Here is a 20,861-nt window from a genome sequence, read left to right as displayed (position 1 = left end):
CAGGTATTCGTATGGCACTTCTGTAGCCGGCGTTGCAAGGTATTTATGTGCCAGATATGCTAAATATTCGTATGCCCCTTTATGCTTCGGCCACCATACCAGAGGACATGCTTCCATGCTGATGATGCTCGTTAAAAACATAATGCATTAATTAAATTTCTGACTGAACTCCTTGTGGGAGAATTGTATGTCTCCTGTTCTGTTTTACCCTCATTCTGCCATATATTTCATGTTATAGCAGTCTCAGATGATGACCCAGCATATGTTTGTTTTAAGAACACTTTCACTGCAGATCTGACAAAATGCAAAGAAGGCACCAATGTAAGATTTCTAAAGATAGCTACAGCACTTGACCCAAGGTTTAAGAATCTGAAGTGCCTTCCAAAATCTGAGAGGGATGAGGTATGGAGCATACTTTCAGAAGTCTTAAAAGAGCAACATTCAGATGTGGAAACTACAGAATCCAAACCACCGAAAAAGAAAATCAACCTTCTGCTGCTGGCATCTGACTCAGATGATGAAAGTGAACATGGGTTGGTCTGTACTGCTTCGGATCGTTATTGAGCAGAATCCATCATCAGCATGGATGCATGTCCTCTGGAATGGTGGTTGAAGCATGAAGGGACATACAAATCTTTAGCGCATCTGGCATGTAAAGATCTTGCGATGCGGGCTACAATAGTGCCATTCGAACGCCTGTTCTCACTTTCAGGTGACATTTGTAAACAAGAAGCGGGCAGCATTATCTCCTGCAAATTGTAACCAACCTTGTTTGTCTGAGTGATTGGCTGACCAAGAAGTAGGACTGAATGGACTTGTAGGCTCTAAAGTTTTTCACTGTTTTATTTTTGAATGCAGGTTTTTTACATAATTCTACATTTGTAAGTTCAACTTTCATGATAAAGAGATTGCACTACAGTACTTGTATGAGGTGAATTGAAAAACACTATATTTTGTTTTTTACAGTGCAAATACTTGTAATAAAAAATAAACATAAAGTGAGCCCTGTTGACTTCTTGTTCTGTGTTGTAATTGAAATCAATATATTTCAAAATGTAGAAATCATCCAAAATATTTAAATAAATGGTATTCTATTATAGTTTAACAGTGCAAATAATGGCAATTATTTTTTTTAATGGCTTGCCAGCCCTAATTTCAATCCTATCCTCCAAAGCACTTGCAACCCCTCCCAGCTTTGTATCATCTGAAAACTTGATAAGTGTACTCTCTCTATGCCATTATCTAAATCATTGATGAAGATATTTGACAGAATCAGACCCAGAGCTGATCCCTGTGGGACCCCACTCAATATGCTCTTCCAGCTTGACTGTGAACCACTGATAACTATTCTTTGGGAACGGTTTTCCAACCAATTATGCACCCTTTTTAGTAGCTCCATCTAGGTTGCATTGCCCTAAAACAAATATCCAGTCTGAGACAAAATTGCAATGTAGCAAATAAGCAAAAAAAAACCCCACACTGCTCCAGAAGTACAATTGGCTACTCTTAAGTACAAAATTGACAAATATTAATATGCAGCTGTAAAACAAAATTGGCTGGGGCATTCAAGCTAGTACAAAGTCTAAAATTATTTTTTACTTTCTTTATGAATAAATTTCAAGTAGAAGGTGTTCCTTTAATTCTAATTTAATTTGTCTCTATTTATAGCACCTGATGCCAAATTCTGTCCTCATCTGTACCATTGCCACTAATGTCATTTGGGTTGCAGAGGTAAGTAAAAACTGAATGTGTGGGTTTGGGTGTGGATATATATTTGCAAAGGCTGAGGACGTTTGTATTTGATGCCTGAAAAATTATAATTGTCAATAAGGTGTTACAATGCAATAGAAACAGTTGATTGTGACAAGTAGTGAGAGCAATGTATAAATTTGTTGGGTAGCATGCAACAATATCTATCTGTAATTTTGAAAACCAAACTGATTTAATCCTAAATTCACCAGTAAAATTAATTTGATGGCAACAATTCCACTTTCCTGAAATCTGACTGTTTTTAAAAAAGTATATTTTCATCTTAGTAAGAAAAATAGTTTAAAGGCACATGTAATGTCAAATGAACCTTCACAAGTAAATACCATTTTGGTCTAAAAGAACTGGAGATTAAGGTAGCAATTTTGTCTTTGATGATAGCTAAACAGAACACACCAGAATGGGGGTTCAAAAGATGAACCATAAAAATGACATAGACTATTAAAATATTATGAACCCAAGCCACATGCATCATGGAAATAAGATAAATAATTAATGGAATGCCATCAAATATTCATTATTTTGTCTTTGTCAGAACTTGCATACTCTAGGGTTGATCGTAAACTGCCTCCAAAATGTGGATTAAAGTGTTCAGAATTCAGGATAGACATCTGTCTGTTTACACTAATGTTTCAACCTAAGGTTTGCAACCCCTGGTGGCTCATGAAAGGCAATCGGTGAGATCACAAGACTTTGGAATTTTATTATTCTAAAGCAAAGAGAATACAATTTCTAGGATATCTCCAGAGTAGCCAAACTGTCATGTTGGTTAGGTCAAATGTAGAAAGTTGTATTACATAGATTTATTTTAATCCGTGATACAGTTTCTTCTCATAGTAAATGTAAGCGTGTCGTACAAATTTTCATTTTTGAATAAGTGGTCACCAATCTGAACAAGGTTGAGAAACACTGGTTCTTTGAGTGCTTGTTCATGTAAATTCCAATCAAGCGTGTACTAGGACTGGCAACTTTCTAATCGCACAAAACCGAACACCCTAGCCCTGCCCCTTCTCAAGGCCATGCCCCTTTGCCCGCCCCTTCCCCAAGGCCCTGCCCCCCAGTCACTACATTACCCCTCCCTTCGTGGCTTGCTCTCCCCCACCCGACTCACTTTCACTGGGCTGGGGTAGGGGGGTTGAGGTGTGGGAGGGGGTGAGGTCTCCAGCTGGGGATGTGGGCTCTGGGGTGGGGCCGGGGATGAGGGGTTTGGGGTGAAGGAGGGGGCTCCAGGTTGGGGGGCGGGGCAGAGGGCTTCAGGGTGTGGGAGGGGGCTCTGGGCTGGTGCAGGAGGGGCTTGAGGGCTCTGGGGTAGGGCTGGAGATGAGGGGTTCAGGGTTAGGGAGGGGGGCTTCAGGTTGAGGCAGGGAGTTGGTGTACAGGGGTGACGGGGGGGTAAGTCAGAGGGGTTCAGGGTGTGGGAGGGGTCTCTGGGCTGGGGCAGAGGGTTGGGGTGCAGGGGGCTGAGGGCTCTGTCGGGGTGCAGGCACTGGGGTGGGGCCAAGGAGGAGGGTTTGGGGTGCAGGAGGGGGCTCTGGGTTTGGGGGGGGGGGCTCAGGGCTGAGGCAGGAGGTTGGGACACAGGCTTACCTCCGGTGACTCCAAGTCAGCGGTGCAGCAGGGCTAAGGCAACTTTGCAACAGAAAAGCTTCAAAAACAGACTCCAATGAGAAACTGCTAAGCTTGAATTAATATGCAAACTAGATACCATTAACTTGGGTTTGAATAGAGACTGGGAGTGGCTGGGTCATTACCCATATTGAATCTATTTCCCTAAGTTAAGTATCCTCACACCTTCTTGTCAACTGTCTAAATGGGCCATCTTGATTACCACTACAAAAGTTTTTTTCTCCTGCTGATAATAGCTCATCTTAACTAGTTAGCCTTTCACAGTTTGTATGGCAACTTCCAACTTATCTGTATGTGTATATTTAGATATATCTTCTTACTATATGTTCCATTCTATGCATCCGATGAAGTGAGCTGTAGCCCACGAAAGCTTATGCTCTAATAAATTTGTTAGTCTCTAAGGTGCCACAAGTACTCCTGTTATTTTTGCGGTTACAGACTAACACGGCTGCTACTCTGAAACCTAAGATGGTTATGTTCTCCAGAATGGCTGAAAGTATAGAGAAGGCTTGTGTAGTAATTGCAGCTTTCCTGTTCCCCAGAAAGCCAAGGATCTCTGCAATTTAAAAACCAAAAAGTTGTAACTTACCATTCTCTGTGCAGCCTTTTCATTGTGATTAACTGAGTTTTGTCCAAGGAGCTTCTGGGAGCTGAGGTGTTCCTCTCAGAATATACGGAAGCTCAGTTTTACAAAGCATTTCTTGGCCTTGAGATTGCACACAGCACTTTTGCCAAGAGATGCCCTGAACCTGTTGGGAAGCCCTGAAACAATAATGCACTCTCTGATGTCTGTTTTGGGGCCCTTTGAGCTCTGATGATCCTTTGACCTCTGCTAGTCCTTCCACTAGGCCCACTGCTGTGTGGCCCCGGGCTGCAAAACTGTCACAGGATGGTCCAAGTGGAAGCATTTCTGTGATGAACTTATGGTGAACATTTTGAACAGGACCAACAAACTGGTGCGGTGCCAGAGGGAGAAGGGCTCATGGCAAGTGGAAAGAAACAGACAGCCTACAGAGCAAGAGGACAGAATTTCAGCATGTGAAGAGAGGCTTGCAGTTTCTGGAGGAGGAACATAGGGACAACTGGGAAGTGGTATGCAAACACTATTTCTCAATATATTTCTCTATGTCAAGTCATACTGTAACTCCAGTTCTTGCCACTTGCCCCTGCCCCCATTTCATAAGTAGTCAAGTAATTCATAACTACAATGCATGGCAACACACGTGCTTTTCATTGTGTGATGTGTCAGTACTTCATTTACTGTAAAGATTGTACAAGCACATTCACAAACATACTATTCTCCCTCTTCCATTGGCCCATGCAAGCCCATAGACAGAGCATCCCTGATTTGTGTTGCCCAGGTGCATCCTGTCCCAGCTGTGATAGGTGCACTTTCTGCCTGAGCATACTGGTTCACCAATCCATCACCGTCACAGCTCCATTCAGGTGGAAATGGCTTCACGAAAATTATGAAGAACACAGGGAGCCACAATAACGCAGACAGCATTGATGACAGGAATCCAAATGTGTCTGTAAACAGTGCCAGCAGGATTTCGGTCTACAAATGCACAGTCAGTCAACATTCTGCACTTGCTGAGAATGTAATTAAACCTTCTTTGGCCAGGCCCTCTAAGACAGATTATGGTTTCATAACTTGGCAGGCTGCAACAAGTTCCTGTAACGTGGGATGGACAGTCAAGTTTTCCCATGTTGCACCACAAACCAATAGCTAGAACAGCTGGGAGAGGGTGCTAGGAAACCTGGTATAAGATGGTTTGACTCAGATCTGTGTACTGCAGCATGGACAGGTCCAGATATTGTGGTAATGTCAATATGTAGTGTGGATGCTCAAACCCTGGGCTTGCAAACCCAGGATCCACAGACTCAAGTCCCACTAACCCTGGGTTTACACTGCAGTGTAGACACATCCCAAGTTACTCCTGCCCAGTAACAAGGCCAAGGCATGAAAGGCCTGATGCTGTTCCCATTGAAATGAGTGGAGTTTTGTCAATTATTTCAGGAGGAGCACGGTGGACTGTCAGGGTGGCATGTAGCCAAGTGCCTAATTAACCTGATGATGATTGCATTTAAACCCATCTTTTCACACAATCTGTGCCCACTTCCTGCCTTCTTTCACCCTGTGTACCTACCCTCAGACGCATCTGTGCAATCCCAGTGTCTTCCAGGTAAGCCCTCAGTAGTTACACTAGTGCAACTGCAGGAGGCCTAATTGTGTTGCACAGGTATAACTGAAAGCTTAATTTGGCCTGCAGAGTCACTATTACTGGTGACAAGCAGTGAAAAGGAAAGAATGCAGCTTGATTCTCAGATCCCAGATTCTCCTTGGCTGCCGAGACCACTTTGGGCTTCCCATCACACGGTGGGAACCCTTGCCACTGCCCGGGTTGGGGGTGGGTCCTTGGCAAGGCTGGTGGGTCTGACTTCTGTGGTACCCCCTTGACTCCCCGTAGTGGGCGCATGGCCTGACAGAGGTCCTTTGCCCAATGCTGCTCTGTCCTTCGGTGCCGAGGGGCTTTGTTACTTCAGCTTCTTCTTCGGCACTGGCAAGACGGAGCAGTGCCGGGCTGGGTCCAGTGCCAGTGGTGCGCTGCACGCCAAGGCCAAAGTGCTGGGCGTAGGTGTGGTGGTGGAGGGTTCCAACGCCAGACAAAGAGCAGACTCCATCAATAATGCCCTCAAGCGGATGTCCTGCTCTTTCTGCGTCCGCCGGCGAAAGTTCTGACAGATGCGGCACCTGTCCTTGCGATGGCCTTCTCCTAGACACTTAAGGCAGCTATCGTGTGGATCAGCGTCGGCTTGCTGCATAACGCACACGGCTTAAAGCTGGGTCAGCAGGGCATGCCCCACTCGGGGCAAAGCCCCCGTGGGGGACTCTCTTGACTGACTAACACTATCAGCTAGCTGACTAACTGTGAAACGATATGTACAATCACAACTAGCAAGTCAATGGATAAACCGCTGCTGTTCTTGCAATGCAAGACGAGGTGCTCCAACCAACCGTCACGGGCGGTAAGCAGGAACTGACAGGGCGCAGGGCCGGTGGTGCCTGATATACCACCGCATGGGAACACCACTCCAGAGGGCGCCAGAACCGGCCCCATGGATCCCACTAAGGCAGAAATCTCCGACAGCCGTGCACGTGGGCACGTGCGCACCTAAAATGGAATCGACGTGAACAAGCACTCGAAGAAGAAATCAGCTTTGGAAATGTGAAAATTATCGTCTTCAGATATTATCACTGTTTTTTCTAGCAATGCACCTAACCTGAACAGGGAACTGCAAAGTCAACTGAAGTGAATAGAAAGACGGGGCCAAATCTGTAACTGTTGAACCTCCACTGGAGTCAGTTTATTTATACTAAGGATGAATCTGCTCTAGAAAAAGCATTAGGTGAAACATACTTTTGGATTGGTTTATTTGGGATGATTTAGCATAATTAAATATAGTTCACCATATGAGTAGTATTATCCCAAATCTGTGCCTATAGCAAATTTCATAAGGGCAAACTATTAATAGAACATTAACATTGCAAAGTCGAGCACTCAAAAGTAGGGAAATACCAGAATTAAGGTTGCCTGTGAAACCTTAATTCGTCCCCCAGTGTGTACACATTATTATTCAGGCTTTAATTATATGACACATACTGTTTGTTTTTTCTGCGGGACCCTTGCCTCATTCTGTGAATGGGTGAATGAGCTGCTATTCAGTATTTCCTTTTATCCACCATACTCAATATATGACCCCAGATCCATTTAATACACACCATCCAAATCTTGCACTGAATACCGAAGTATTAATTTCCTCCTGCGCACTTCTGTGGTACTCTCACCATAGTGTGGGTGCTTCACAAACATTAATGATTTGATCCTGACAATACTGAGCAGATGATGAACTAAGGCTGCTAGGAACTGATTTTCCACAGTACTTAGCATTTTATAGGTTCAGATCACAGCTCCAGTTGCAGATGCGAGTACTCAGCACTTCTGCAGCTCTGGTCCCAGATGTCTTACGGTGGACGGCCAAAATTGAGGAACTCACAGTTAGTGGCCAGTTGTTGTGCTGATGAATGAAACAGACTTTTGTAAGGCCTGGAGCTTGCCTATGAACCAAACTCCCAAAGTACTTTGGGAGTCATGCTAAGGAGAAAATAGTTTGCTAACAATTACCAGAAAAGACCTGACAATCTTTAGAAGACTTGTTAAGGGCTATTATTTTTAGTGATGTATTAACAACAAGTAACAGATGCTTAGGTCAGCAGAATTTAATATGCTTACCAAAAAGATGGAGATAAGCAACAGATGTTCAAATATACTGGAAATTTATGGGGGAAAATAAAACATCTGTGAAAAAGAAAATAATAGAATGAAATGGTAAACAGATTGGTTCTGAATTTGGCTTACAAACTCACATTTTTATACCCACACAACTTAAGCTAGTTGTCATGTTGTTGTACGAATAGGTTCTCACAGTTTGTGGTAATGTCTATCTCTTTCTGCTATTCTACTAATTGTCTAATAAAACTCACTCAATCTAATTGATCTGAGGTCTATTTAAATTACTGAGTAAATTCAAACCCTTGTTGGTAAAACTGGTAACAGTGAGAAGTTTGATTTGAATAACATCATAGGAACTTAGTGGCAGATTCCAATCTTTCAAGGTGTCCTTCTCTTCCTTAACTATGAGACTGTCCTTTCTCTTCCTGTCATTCATGGCCTCATTCACTACACACCTTCCAACTTCTGCAACAAATGAGGCGGGGTCCTAAAGCCAACAGCCTCTTTCACGGATTCATCCCCAGAGCACCATCCATCCTGTGCCCTGAATAAGGTCTGGAGAAAACAGTATAAGATTATGTAATTGAATACTGTACCATAATGCAGGCACACAGGGGGCCTGAATTAAAATCATACAGGCCAGCTCAGTTTGGACATTAACTTAACTTTTGAGTTTTTTACTGTGCAATCTTTAAAATGCAGTTTTTCTATGTAACTTCCTCATTTAAAAAAAAAAAAAAAGCAAATTGAAAAAACAAATGCTATCACATGGACCTATAATGACACCTAATTTGGGTGATCAGCATGGTTGGACCTTTAAATACAGAGCACAGGCCTGTACCACTTGAGCTGCAGCACTAATAGGCGGCTCTTCTCTCGAGGGATACTAGAAGGGGATGACACACTTTGCCAATGGGCTTCACGGCTATTTGAGGACGGAAGAGGAAGGTGGAGAAGGTTAATTTTCAGGTTTTGTAGGAGTGTTCTCTAATGTTTATACACCCTTCTTCCCCTGTGCCTCTAGCCTATCTTTGTTCCCCTCTGCAATGGGGTGATCACCCCACACAAAGCATGAAGGGGTGAATAAGCCCAATTAACCTATAGGCTGCACCTGGAGGAAAGCCATGGCATGCTAAAGCCTAATTTGCTGATAAAGTCCAACTGGGGGAGGAGCTGGGTTGGGCTTATAAAGCCAGGAAGCTGGCAACAGAGAGTTGCCAGGTACAGGGTCCTTAGAGTGGAACCTGGAGTAGAGGGCGGGTCTGAGTTCCCCTGTTGGCCTGTGGGGAAGCTGGAGAAGGCTGCCTGAGACCAGTTGTGTGGAAGGGCTTTAGTGCCTGGAGGGGGGAATACATGCTGAGGAAGCTGGCTGGAGGGCTGAGTCATGAAGAGGAGACAGCAGTTCCTGCAACAAGAGAAGGGCCACAGATGGTGAAAGAGCCAGAGCATAGTGGAGTGCAGCCACAGGAAGGGATGTTGACTGTGCAGAGCTAATCCCCAGAATGGTCAGGAGGGGGTGCCACCTGCACTGAGTAGAGTGCGCTGTCACACCTTCTCTTACACCCAACACAGGTACTATCCACTCCATCTATGTGATTCTCTGGAGTTGCGTGGTGCAACTGAAGACAGGACTGAGCCCTAGAGATCTATTCATTCTCTGTTCGAAGTATATATTTCACAAGATACTGTGCTATTAGGCTGTCTTCCTCAAACTTGCTAGTGTGATTGCTGTGTTGTCCAAGTAAAATTTTAAACACAGTGCTGCATCCGACTCAACATTTACTTTCTCTGTTTAGCTGTTACTCAAGAGAATAAACTTTCAGTCATTGAAGAAACTACTTTGTGAAGAGCTGCAAAAACAACCTTCAAACCTTGTGATTCTCTCTTTAAAGAGCCAGGGCATATAGCTATGTAACTGGTATTTATTTATATGCTGAAAATTGTGTAAAAGAGTGTCTGTTTAAGCCACGTACTACTCTCAGTAGGAACCAACTTTAAAAAGTCTGTCTCATCCATTTAATTGAAAAGCAGGTAGGTAACCTTCAACCTGAGACTGTCAAATACCAATGTACTGTTCTAATGCAGCTATTTTGACTGAAAAGTCTCATTTGTTTTTTGTCTATCAAAGTACAAAGCTCTGAGGCTGTCCAAACTCTGGTGGGCCCAGAGAATAAATGATTTAAAAAAAAAAAAAAGTGGAACTAGCCATTTATTATTTTAATTAATAAAGGCAGATATTGTATATTAGCTTTTCCCAGATTCCAAGGCACTAGTAATGGAACAGGGGTTAAAGGCATCTGAAATTCAATGTTAAAGAATGGACTCTTTGTTTTTTGCACAGTACACAGCTGAGACAGGAGGAGGAGACCAGGAAATGAAAACCAGGTGGTTACTGGTTTGAATTTTAAAAATGAAAGATATGACTTTCAAAAAGGGTTATTTCCTCATTTTAAAAAAGCAAATTCACCAAGAATAAAACCATTTAATTATCTCTTAAGTTTATTTGCAGATGTTTCTGTTATCTTATTCGTAGTGTCTCCACACAATGAACACACTGGAATGTAGCCAGGCATTTCTGTAGCATTATGTTCTCTAGTTAATTTTGACAAGATGGGAAGCGGGAGTATATAGTTCTCAGTGAAAGCAGGCTGAGGTTTTTGGCTAAATACAATTCTATAGTAGGCTTTCAGCTATACGCAAGTGTTAGTGTCAATGACATTCTTACATGGAGGTTCAAATCTTGTATGTTTCTCTGTTTTAAACAAAGTATTTTAAAAAAAACTATAGTGTCACAAACATTGAGAAACAGCGGTTGTTGATTCTCTTATTTCCTCCTTATTCTTATCATAAAACCTATTGTACTAAAATGGATTAGCCTCGGGCATTTCCTAGAAGAAAGAATCTAAATTTTAATGTATTTGGTTTATTGATTTGCATTGAGTAAATAATGCTGTTTCCGGCAGACACAGTTACCAGTTAAAGCTCAGAAACCACTAAGGGGAAATAACACGCCAGTCTTCAAGTAGACTTAGTTTTCTGAGTCTTGATGAAATGTTGAATCATTAATTTATAATGACCTAAAAAAGACACCTATGTACTACACTGGGCACTTTTAACATTTAAAGAACCAATACAACTGATACCAGCAGTGAATCCCAAAACAACTCCATCCCCATCTCAAGCAAGTAGAAAAACTTTCTTCATCAAAATTGCTGTCTCCTAAAATAAACAGAATGCATCCTTTTCAAAAGCCCTGGCAAAAAGCTGGGCTTTGCCATGTGTTCTGAAGGTGAATAATCCAGGACTGTTTTGGACCATGGGCAAAAGCTGGTTTCACAGTGAACACTCCCCTTGCAACTCCATCTCTGTTTGTAACAGTGATTCGCAATCCTTGATTCACGAAGCACTTCCAGCTGGTCTAATGATGCGCTGCTCTCATGTTAGTGAAGTATCTGCAAGTCTTCAAGCTGTCGGGTTTCCTGCTTAGATTATGTGGGAGGGTTAGTAATGAGTTAGTTAAAATGGGCTAATGTGTTCTAAAATCCTAGTATAGATAAGGCAAGGTGTACCTCAGTTTAGTGTGTGCTCACTGGTCAAGTTGAAGCCAGTTACCATGCTAAAATACAACCTCCTTTTGCCGACGTTCGAAGTCTAGTATATGTTCATTGGAACATGCTAGCTAATGTTCTTAAACAAATCCACCTTTATATCAAGACAAGCTTTTAATTATAGCCTAGTTTGGGAGTCTGGTGAAGTTGCCTGAAAATCAGAGGAATAATAAATATGCAGTCATGGACCAGGTCCCCATTGTTTTAGGTGCTGCACAAACACAAAGCTTACTCTAGTGGAAGTAGTTATATTTTAGATGTGTAAATAATTTGTATGTGTAAAATTAGTGCTCATTCATGACAGGTTGCTGACTGACAGCTCTGGATTGTCAAAGATGATCTGATGCACTCGGTATCCCACAGCCCTCCACTCCTTAGGTTTCAGTTTGGAACTTCTTTCTTTCCCAGCTCTGGCACCCTGACCCCAACATCCCAGCAGAACAGAACTATGTCAGTTCTGCTCATATCATGGACAGCTTTGGCCACAGAGAAAGGGTAGGATATACCCTATACTGTAGTATAGATACCTATAAAATATGTCCACTATTCATACCTGTGCTGCTCTATCAGTTCTTGTAACTGTATAGCTGACTGAGGTGGGCATAAGATTGTTTTGAATCACCACTCTGAACTGTGATATAAATCCCTGTTTCTCCAGATGCCCCCATTCTTCCTCTTCTTAAAAAGACCCGTGAGGAAAATAATCATATAGGTCTGTGATATCCTGGAGTTCCTCCTTTGCAGATGGCTTCCTATTTCTAAAAAGTTTTTGGGGTTTGTTTTGAAATGTGTGACTGGAGTATTCATGAGACAGCTTTGGAGACTGAAACCCAGTGTCTGTCCACAGATTGGATACGGTATGGGTAGCTGCAGTAAAAGCTTTCCTACAGTGGCTTTCCAATGTGCTCCAGCTTGGTGTGAAGGGACCACCTTTAGGAGTGCGATGATAACGCAGCTTCCTTGCCTAGTCAATCTTTGGTACTCCTGCAGTGACTGACAGGGATCCTTATGTGATATGGACATTTGTCCGTTCACAAGGGTGCTGGGGCCACCAGACCAGCTCACGTATTAAAGAGCTTCCTAACACATCTGCTACAGGTTTTTGTCTCCTTTCTTTCTTCTTTTGGATTTCTGGTGAGGGTCTTTATTGGTTCTTGAGTTTTCTCATTCTTTAGTCATTCTACTTTCTTCCCCATCAGTGCTAACGTGTATCTGATCATATTGTCTCTGGTAGTGCCACTTGTTGCTTTCACATCATCTTTGTAAACACAGATGTAGCTCTTTTGGGCTATGTTCAGAATGTGTACATTTTCCACCAGTAAACAAACAGTTCCATCTGTTTCTTTCACTCACTCCTTGTTCCAAAAAAACCCTTGTCCTTCTAGTGAAATCCTCCTTTGTCTCCACCGCTGCTCTTATAACCTGTATAACATTTTACAACATAATTCTGCATTTTCTTTCACCCTCCTTTCAACCTTGTTTCTCTCTCCCTGGTGTCCATTTTTATCCTTGATCACTCTTTTGCACATATTCATTCATCTTGCATGCAATTATTTAAAAACTCCAGGTGGCCACAGTTGACTTTTGGGTAACATGGTATAAATCTAGGTCCCTAGTAATTTTAATGCTCCTCAGTATGCATAACCCTTAGATGCATGCTCATTCATCATAGAATGTTCCATTGTCCTGTCTGTACTTTCTTTCCATGGCTTTGTGCCATACACTTTTTTCACTTTGTGTTACCAAAGTGTATTGGTTTAATAACATGCTTTAGCTCAGTGGTTCCCAAAATTTTTGGCATCATGCCCCTTTTTAATTTTCGAGAAACCCTCATGCCCCCCACCTCTCCTTTACTATCACCTCCCCCCCCCATCCTTGTCCTCTGACCGCCCCATTCCCTATCCAACTCCCCTTGCTCCTTGTCCCCTGACTGCCCCCTCCTGGGACCGCACTCCCTATCCAACACCCCCTGCTCCCTGTCTCTATCCCTATCCACACCCCCACCCCCTGACAGGCCCCCATGCCTATACAACCCCCCCCCACTCCCTGTCTCCTGACCGCCCCACCCAGAACCTCCGCCCCATCTAACCGGTCCCTGTCCCCTGACTGCCCCCCCAGGACATCCTGCCCCTTATCCAACCCCTCCTCCCGCCGCTCCCTGCCCCCTTACCAGGCCGCTCAGAGCAGCAGGACTGGCTTATTGGAAAGCCTGGGAGGCGGCGGCGTAGCTGCAGGGGAGGGTGGACAGGATGGGAGGGGCCAGGGTCTTGCCTCTCCGGCTGGGAGCTGAAGGGCAGGGCAGCCTCGCGCCTCCCCCAGTTTGGGAACCAGTGCTTTAGCTCAAGAAAGTATATGCGCTAGTAGAAGGAGCACAGTATGGGGAGCCCCGGCTTGTGGGTTCTATTCCTGGTTCTGCCAATGACTGGCTGAGTGACTTGAGCAAGTCACTAAACTTCTCTGCAAAATGGGAATAATATTTAGTACCGGCCCTTTGATACGATTGTAATAGTTACAGAAAAACCGAAGATATAGATAATATTTTCCTTGCTCACAGGAGTGCTTAGAGGCAGTGTGGCTAGTAGATAAGCACTAAATGTGGTAATTTTGTATATGTCCGTATGTATCGATTCCAAACTCCATTTTGTTTTGGGAGGACCATTTCAGTCGTAAGACTATACTGTGGTTTATGAACATAAGAATGGCCAGACTGGGTCAGACCAATGGTCCTTCTAGCCCAGTATCCTGTCTTCCAACATTGGCCAGTGCCAGGTGCCCCAGAGGGACTGAAGAGAACAAGGCAATTGATCTAATTATCTACTCCCCATTTCCCAGTCCCAGCTTCTAGTAGTCAGAGGTTTAGGGACACCTGGAGCATTGGGTTGTGTCCTGACCATGTTGGCTGACAGCCATTGGTGGACCGATCCTCTATGAATGTATCTAATTCTTTTGTGAACAGTTATACTTTTGGCCTTCACAACATTCTCTGGCAACAAGTTCTACAGACAGGGTGACCAGATATCCTGGTTTTTATAGGGACAGTCCCAATGTTTGGGACTTTGTCTTATAGGGGTACCTATTACCACCCATCCCCCTCCTGATTTTTCACACTTGCTATCTGGTCACCTTATCTACAGGTTGACTGTGCGTTGTGTGAAGAATTACTTATGTTTTGTTTTAAACCTGCTGCCTATTAATTTCATTGAGTGAGCCCCTGGTTCTTGTGTTATGTGAAGGGGTAAATACTTTATTCACTTTCTCCGCACCCTTTCATGATTTTTATCGACCTTTCCCATATCCTCCCTCGGTTGTCTCTTTTCCAAGCTGAACAGTTCGAGTCTTTTTAATCTCCCCTCACATGCAATCATTTTTCTTTCCCTTCTCTGTACTTTTCCCAAGGCTATTAGATCTTTTTTGAGATGGAGTGACCAGAACTGCAAGCAGTGTTGAAAGTGTGGGCATATCATGGGTTTATATAGTGGCATTATGTTATTTACTGTCTTGTTATCTATTCCTTTCCTAATGGTTCCTAACATTGCTGTTTGGGTTTTCTTTTTTGACTGCTGCTGCACACTGAGCAGGTATTTTCAGAGAACTATCCACCATGACGCAAAGATCTTTTTTGTGAGTGGTAACTGCTAATTTAGACCATCATTTTGTACATACAGTTGGGAGTATGTTTTCCAATGTACTTTGCATTTGTCAACACTGAATTTCATCTGCCCTTTCAGTGCCCAGTCAACCAATTTTGTGCGATCACTTTGTAACTCTTCACAGTCTGCTTGGCACTTAACTATCTTAAGTACTTTTGTATCATCTGCAAGCTTCACCACCATACCCCTTTTTCCACATCATTTACAAATATGATAAACAGAACTTGTCCTGGCCCAGATCCTTCGGGGAGCACAGCCCTCCATTTACCTCTCTCCCCTGTGAAAACTGATGGTTTAGTCCTACCCTTTGTTTCCTGTCTTTTAACTAGTTATTGATCCATAAGAGCACCTTCCATCTTATCCCATGACTCCTTACTTTGCTTTAGAGCCTTTGGTGAGGGACCTTGTCAAAGGCTTTCTGAAAGTCCAAGTACACTATATCCGCTAGTCCATATGTTTGCTAACACCCTCAAAAATTCTAATAGATGGGTGAGGTATGATTTCCCTTTACAAAAGCCATGTTGATTCTTCCTCAACACAGTGTTAGTCTATGTGTGAGATGATTCTATTCTTTACTATATTTCCAACCAATTTGCCTGGTACTGAAGTTAGGCTTACTGGAGCCTTTAAAAAAACACATACACCACCAGTGTCACATTAGCTATCTATCTGCTAGTCATTTGGTACAGAAGCTGATTTAAATTATAGGTTACATACCACAGTTAGTAGTTCTGCAATTTCATATTTGAGCTCCTTCAGAACTCTTGAGTGAATACCATCTGGTCCTGGTGACTTATTACTGTTTAATTTATTAATTTATTGCAAAACCACCTCCATTGAAACCCCAGTTCCTCAGATTTGTCTCTTAAAAAAGAATGGCTCAGGTGTGGGTATCTCTCTCACATCCTCTGCAGTGAAGACCAATGCAAAGAATTCATTTAGATTCTTCATTATGGCCTTGTCCTTCCTGAGAGCTACTGTTCCACCTTAGTCATCCCATGGCTCCACTGACTGTTTTAGGCAGGTTTCTTGCTTCTGATGCACTTAAAGTTTTTGCTGGTTTTTGTGTCTTTTGCTAGTTGCTCTTCAAATTCGTTTTTGGCCTGTCTAATTACACTTTTAGACTTGAGAGAATTTACGCTCCTTTCTATTTTCCTAAGTAGGATTTGACTACCAATTTCTTAAAATGTCTTTCTATCTCTAACCACCTCTTTTATTCTGTTTAGCCATGGTGGCATTATTTTAGTCCTCTTACTGTCTTTTAATTTGGGGTATGCATACATTTTGAGCTTCTGTTATGGTGTTTTTTAAATTTTCCATGCCGCTTGCAGACATTTCACTCTTGACTGTTGCTTTTCATTTCTGTTTAACCAGCCTCTTCATTTTTGTGTAGTTTCCCTTTTTGAAGTTCATTGCTACTGTGGTGGGCTTCTTTGGTACTTCCCTCCCTCCCCCCCACCGATAAGAAGGCTAAATTTAATTACATTGTGGTTGCTTTCAGAGTAGCAGCCGTGTTAGTCTGTAAAAAGAAAAGGAGGACTTGTGGCACCTTAGAGACTAACAAATTTATTGGAGCATAAGCTTTCGTGAGCTACAGCTCACTTCATCGGATTACTAAGCGGTTTAGCTATATTCATCTCTTGGACCAAATCCTGTGCGTCACTTAAAACTAAATCACGAATTGCTTTTCCCCTTCTGGGTTCCAGGACTAGCTACTCCAAGAAGCAGTCATTAATGGTGTCTAGAAATTTTATCTCTGCATCCCATCCTGAGGTGGCATGTACTGAGTCAATATGGAGATAGTTGAAATCCCCCATTATTGGGTTTTCTACTTTTGTAGCCTCTCATCTCCCTGAGCATTTCACAGTCACGGTCACCATCTTGGTGAGGTGGTTGGTAGCATATTCCTACTGTTGTACACTTATTATTCAAACATGGAATCTCTATTTGTAGAGAGTCAATGGCACTGTTTTGATTCATTTCAGATTTTTACTATATTTGGCACTATGCTTTCTTTCCTGTAGTGCCACTCCCCCACCAATATGACCTACTATCATTTGTATATATTTTGTACCCTGGCATTCCCATGTCCCATTGATTATCATAGCTCCACCATGTTTCTGTGATGCCTCTCTATGTCAATATCCTCATTTAATGCTGGGCACTCAAGTTCACCTATCTTAGTCTTTAAACTTCTTGCATTTGTATACAAGACTTATAAAAATTTGTCGCTATTTAGTTGTCTGCCTTCATGTGGTTTAATTGAATGGAACTCTTTTGACTGTTTCTCTTCAGTTCCTACCTGTACTTTAAACATCTATTCCCTGTTCTTTACTAGGATATAGAGTATCCCCTTTAATAAATACTCCCCCAAGGGATGTGTCTGTCCTTCTCCACGCTGGTCAGCTTCCCCCAACCCTTAGTTTAAAAACACCTCTGATCTTAATTTTACATGCCAGGAATCTGGTTCAGGTGGAGCCCATCCTTCCTGAACAGGTTCCTCCCTTCCCAAAAAGTTCCCCAGTTCCTAATAAACCTAAATCCCTCCTCCCATGCATTGAGACCCTGCAGTTCTGCCTGTCTAAATGGCCCTGCATGTGGAACTGGAAGTATTTCAGAGAATGATACCATGGACATCCTGGACTTTAATCTCTTACCTAACAGTCTAAATTTGGCCTTCAAGACCTCTCTCCTATCTTTCCCTATGTCATTGGTACCTTCCTTGGTGTCTTTTTACCTTCATCTTAGACAGGAATTTGGAGAGGTGTTGACTTGACAGGGGGAAAAAAATGCAAAGCAAACAAAGGTTGTTAATAGTAGATTACTTTGTCCTGGCAATAAAATGGGTATGCTAGAGAGGGTGGCCAATCTGCCATAAATCAGTTTTTCCAGTCTGCCCTTAAAGTAATCAAGCAACCGATCACCTGGTGGGGGAGCCTTGATCTCCTGAGGGAGTCTTTGAGGATGACCAGGAAGCTCACTTGACAGAGGAGCCTGGAAAGTTATAAATGGACAAGGTCTGCTCTTTCTAGCTCTCTCACCTGCCAGAAGAAGACAAGAGTGAAGAGGAGGAGGATCCTGGAACCTTAAAAGGACTGACCAAAACCCAAAGGGTTCTCAGAGTGGCAAGGATAATGGTAAGAGGGTTTTGCATGTAAATTGTCCATTTTTCATGGATCTGTAAGTCTCTTATGGCTTCTCTGAGAGTAAAGTGTACGTGTCTCTTAAGAGGCAAGTATGAAAAGCCTCTAAGTTCCTTGCTTTAACTGTTGAATGTTCCCAAAGGATTACACAGTAAACCCGAGTCCCTACCAGGGCAGAGCTCTAGGGAAGGCGTGCTTAAGCAAAGGTGGAGAGTTGGAGTTCAACACTGGTGGTCTGGCCTAGGGAAGCTGGACTGTGAGGTTCTACTGCACTCTGGGAATGATCTTGAGAGGCTAGAGCCAGAGACGGTGCCTGGACATTGCTCGGTCTCAGAGGACTTAAAAGCACACAGGATTCAGCACTTGGAGTCAAACACAGCAGCCTAGTGAGTGTCCAGCAGGAAGAGCTCAACCAAGTCTGTGTCACTAGGCCTCTGGAGACCAGCTGTGCCACTGGCCTGGTGGGTGACCTTGGGCAAGTCATTTCACCTCTCTGCCTCAGGTTTCGCAATCTGTAAACTGCAGGTGATGATACTGACCCTCCTTTGTAAAGGGAAACTACATAACAAAGAGGAGGCTACTTTAGATCTCAAAGCACTCTTGACAGTTGCTTTTTAATTTATGATGCTATATCACAGATACTATTGGTTGATATTTGTAAAACACTCAAACGTCCTTCAATGGAAGGGTTCAGAAACAAAGTTGTTTTTGCATTAGCTTAAGCTAAAAAGCTTGTATAATAAATGTTCCTGTTTAGGTCTCAAATCTACTTGTTTTGTTTTCTGTAGGGTATAGCAGGCAAGATTTTGAAGTCCTGGGGATACAGCCACTGTTCTGGAAAGCAAAAGGAACACATTTTGGAAATACACCACTGTCAGCTTTGCTAATTAATTACCTACCTTTGAGGCACTGAGGGGGGTGAAGTGACTTGTTCAGGTGGACATAGCTAGTCAGTAGTAAATAGACATAGCCACCTGCAGTACATTGAACTTTGCTGTCTGAATTCCCATGCTCCTCTCTAATCATGCTACTCCCTCCCTACATTTTCCACCCAAAAGGGAATGAAGCTGAAAAATATTTTATTCTAATACAAGCAATTTTTAAAATAAAATTATCCTAAACTTGTAGTTGCTGAAAATTTAATATTTTGCATGTGGAGTAAACTATTGCCAGGCAAATCTGCCCACAGGAAGACATCCGAGAACCCAGCTGGTGCTATTTATTACAGCAGAACAATGCTTTCTGAACAAACACCAGCCTTCAAGAAGGCAGGGTTCCTTGGAACTGTGTTCTGTGAGAGATCGGCAACTATTATTATTTTTTTTTTTTTTAGTGTTTCTTTTTCCTATTAGCTAGAGTGAACTCAAGCCATCTGGAGTGGGACTGGTGAAGAAGAGTAATCTGCTGTCAGCAGTCTGACTCTGTTAGCGAGTCAGCAGTGTGACATGAAGGACTTAGCAAGGAGTCCCACACTGAACCGCATCTCCTCATGATTAAAACCAGTCCCACCTACTTGGCATGCTTATTCAAGATGTTACTATTTAGTGGATGGTGGTCTAATAATTCAGGCTTAGCTTTTCCTGCCTTTGATTCTTTGTGCATAGCCTATTCAGTTCCATAAGATACTATTTGGAAAATTATAGTTTACTGCATTGCCAGCAATAAGAAACTCATGGACGTGTCCCAAAATGCTACATTGTAACTTGTTTCCTGCACTGAAGGAACTTCAAAATCTGCCAGGAAGTCTTGCACTGTGGAGATGGCTGTGGACATGTGTGATTTAAAAAAGCCACTTATAGCCAATTTATAGCCAATGTTATTTACCTGCGGTATTACATTGTGTGGTCAGCAATGTTAAAATAAAAGGTGACCATAACATTAAACAGTAATAGTGAGAAGTACATGCAAGCACTAACTTGTTCTTGGCATTAAATGAGGAAATACATGATTTCCTGCTACACTTGCATTTGTTTGTGTTTCTCAGCATAACAGTTCATTGTACCTTTCACAATCCCTGAAGTCATAGGCTGGACTTCCCAGAACTCCATGCAGACCCATCAGGCATGACCTGAATTTGGACAGCTTTGCACCACTATGCCTGCAACTACAAGATAAGACCTCCCAGGCTCTTCATTGCCCCAATGAGAATGCAAGGAGCTAGGGGAGCAAGGAAGTTGTAGCAGAAGCTTAAAAGCCAGAACATTCTCATTAACAGTTTTCAACCTCTTCTTCTCCTGGTTCTGTCTCCAGGTATATGTACAGATGCTAGCTGTGTCAGCTGGAGAGCACAGCCATACTCAAACCCCGACCCCACAAAGTGCTCCATACAGGGAAGACCCCTGTACTGATGCATAACCTTACTGAAGCTCCAGGCAGTGCAGGGTTCATCTGTGTGAACAGACCATAGACTCCATCTTCAAATATGTGCCTACCCTGTGCATTGGTTATTGGCCTTGTGCAAAGCACATATAACCCTGTACTGCGCATACAAATATTTTTTCATTCTTCTGTTCTCCATCATTTAACTCAAGGCTATTTAACAAATACTCACTTTTTAAACAAAGCTGATACAACCTGGGAATCCAAACATCCATATAATATGGACTCTAATTGGATTCTATAGTGAAAGACAGATCCAGTTAAGATGGATTTGAATCTTTTAATGGAGGGGTGCTCAACCTGGTCATGATGTTAAGGGGTTGCCAACAGTGTGCTCTTCCCATATTGCTAAATGTGAGAGGGTTCCTGATTTGGAAGCGGGGATGGGGGAGT

General features: G+C 42.8%; 1 long non-coding RNA gene across 1 annotated transcript; it reads left to right on the top strand.

Annotated features, from left to right (window-relative positions):
* The first annotated feature begins 1,523 nt into the window (after positions 1 to 1,523).
* Positions 1,524 to 20,385, top strand: LOC122462452. Its single transcript, XR_006284986.1, has 3 exons — positions 1,524 to 1,731; positions 17,979 to 18,083; positions 18,878 to 20,385. It is a non-coding gene; the product is annotated as an uncharacterized LOC122462452 (long non-coding RNA).
* The last annotated feature ends 476 nt before the right edge of the window (positions 20,386 to 20,861 follow it).

The sequence above is a fragment of the Chelonia mydas genome, chromosome 11 (assembly GCF_015237465.2).
Source record: "Chelonia mydas isolate rCheMyd1 chromosome 11, rCheMyd1.pri.v2, whole genome shotgun sequence".
Lineage (NCBI taxonomy): Eukaryota > Metazoa > Chordata > Testudines > Cheloniidae > Chelonia > Chelonia mydas.
The sequence above is the reverse complement of the archived record's forward strand: the minus strand, read 5'-3'. Positions and strand labels throughout refer to the sequence as shown.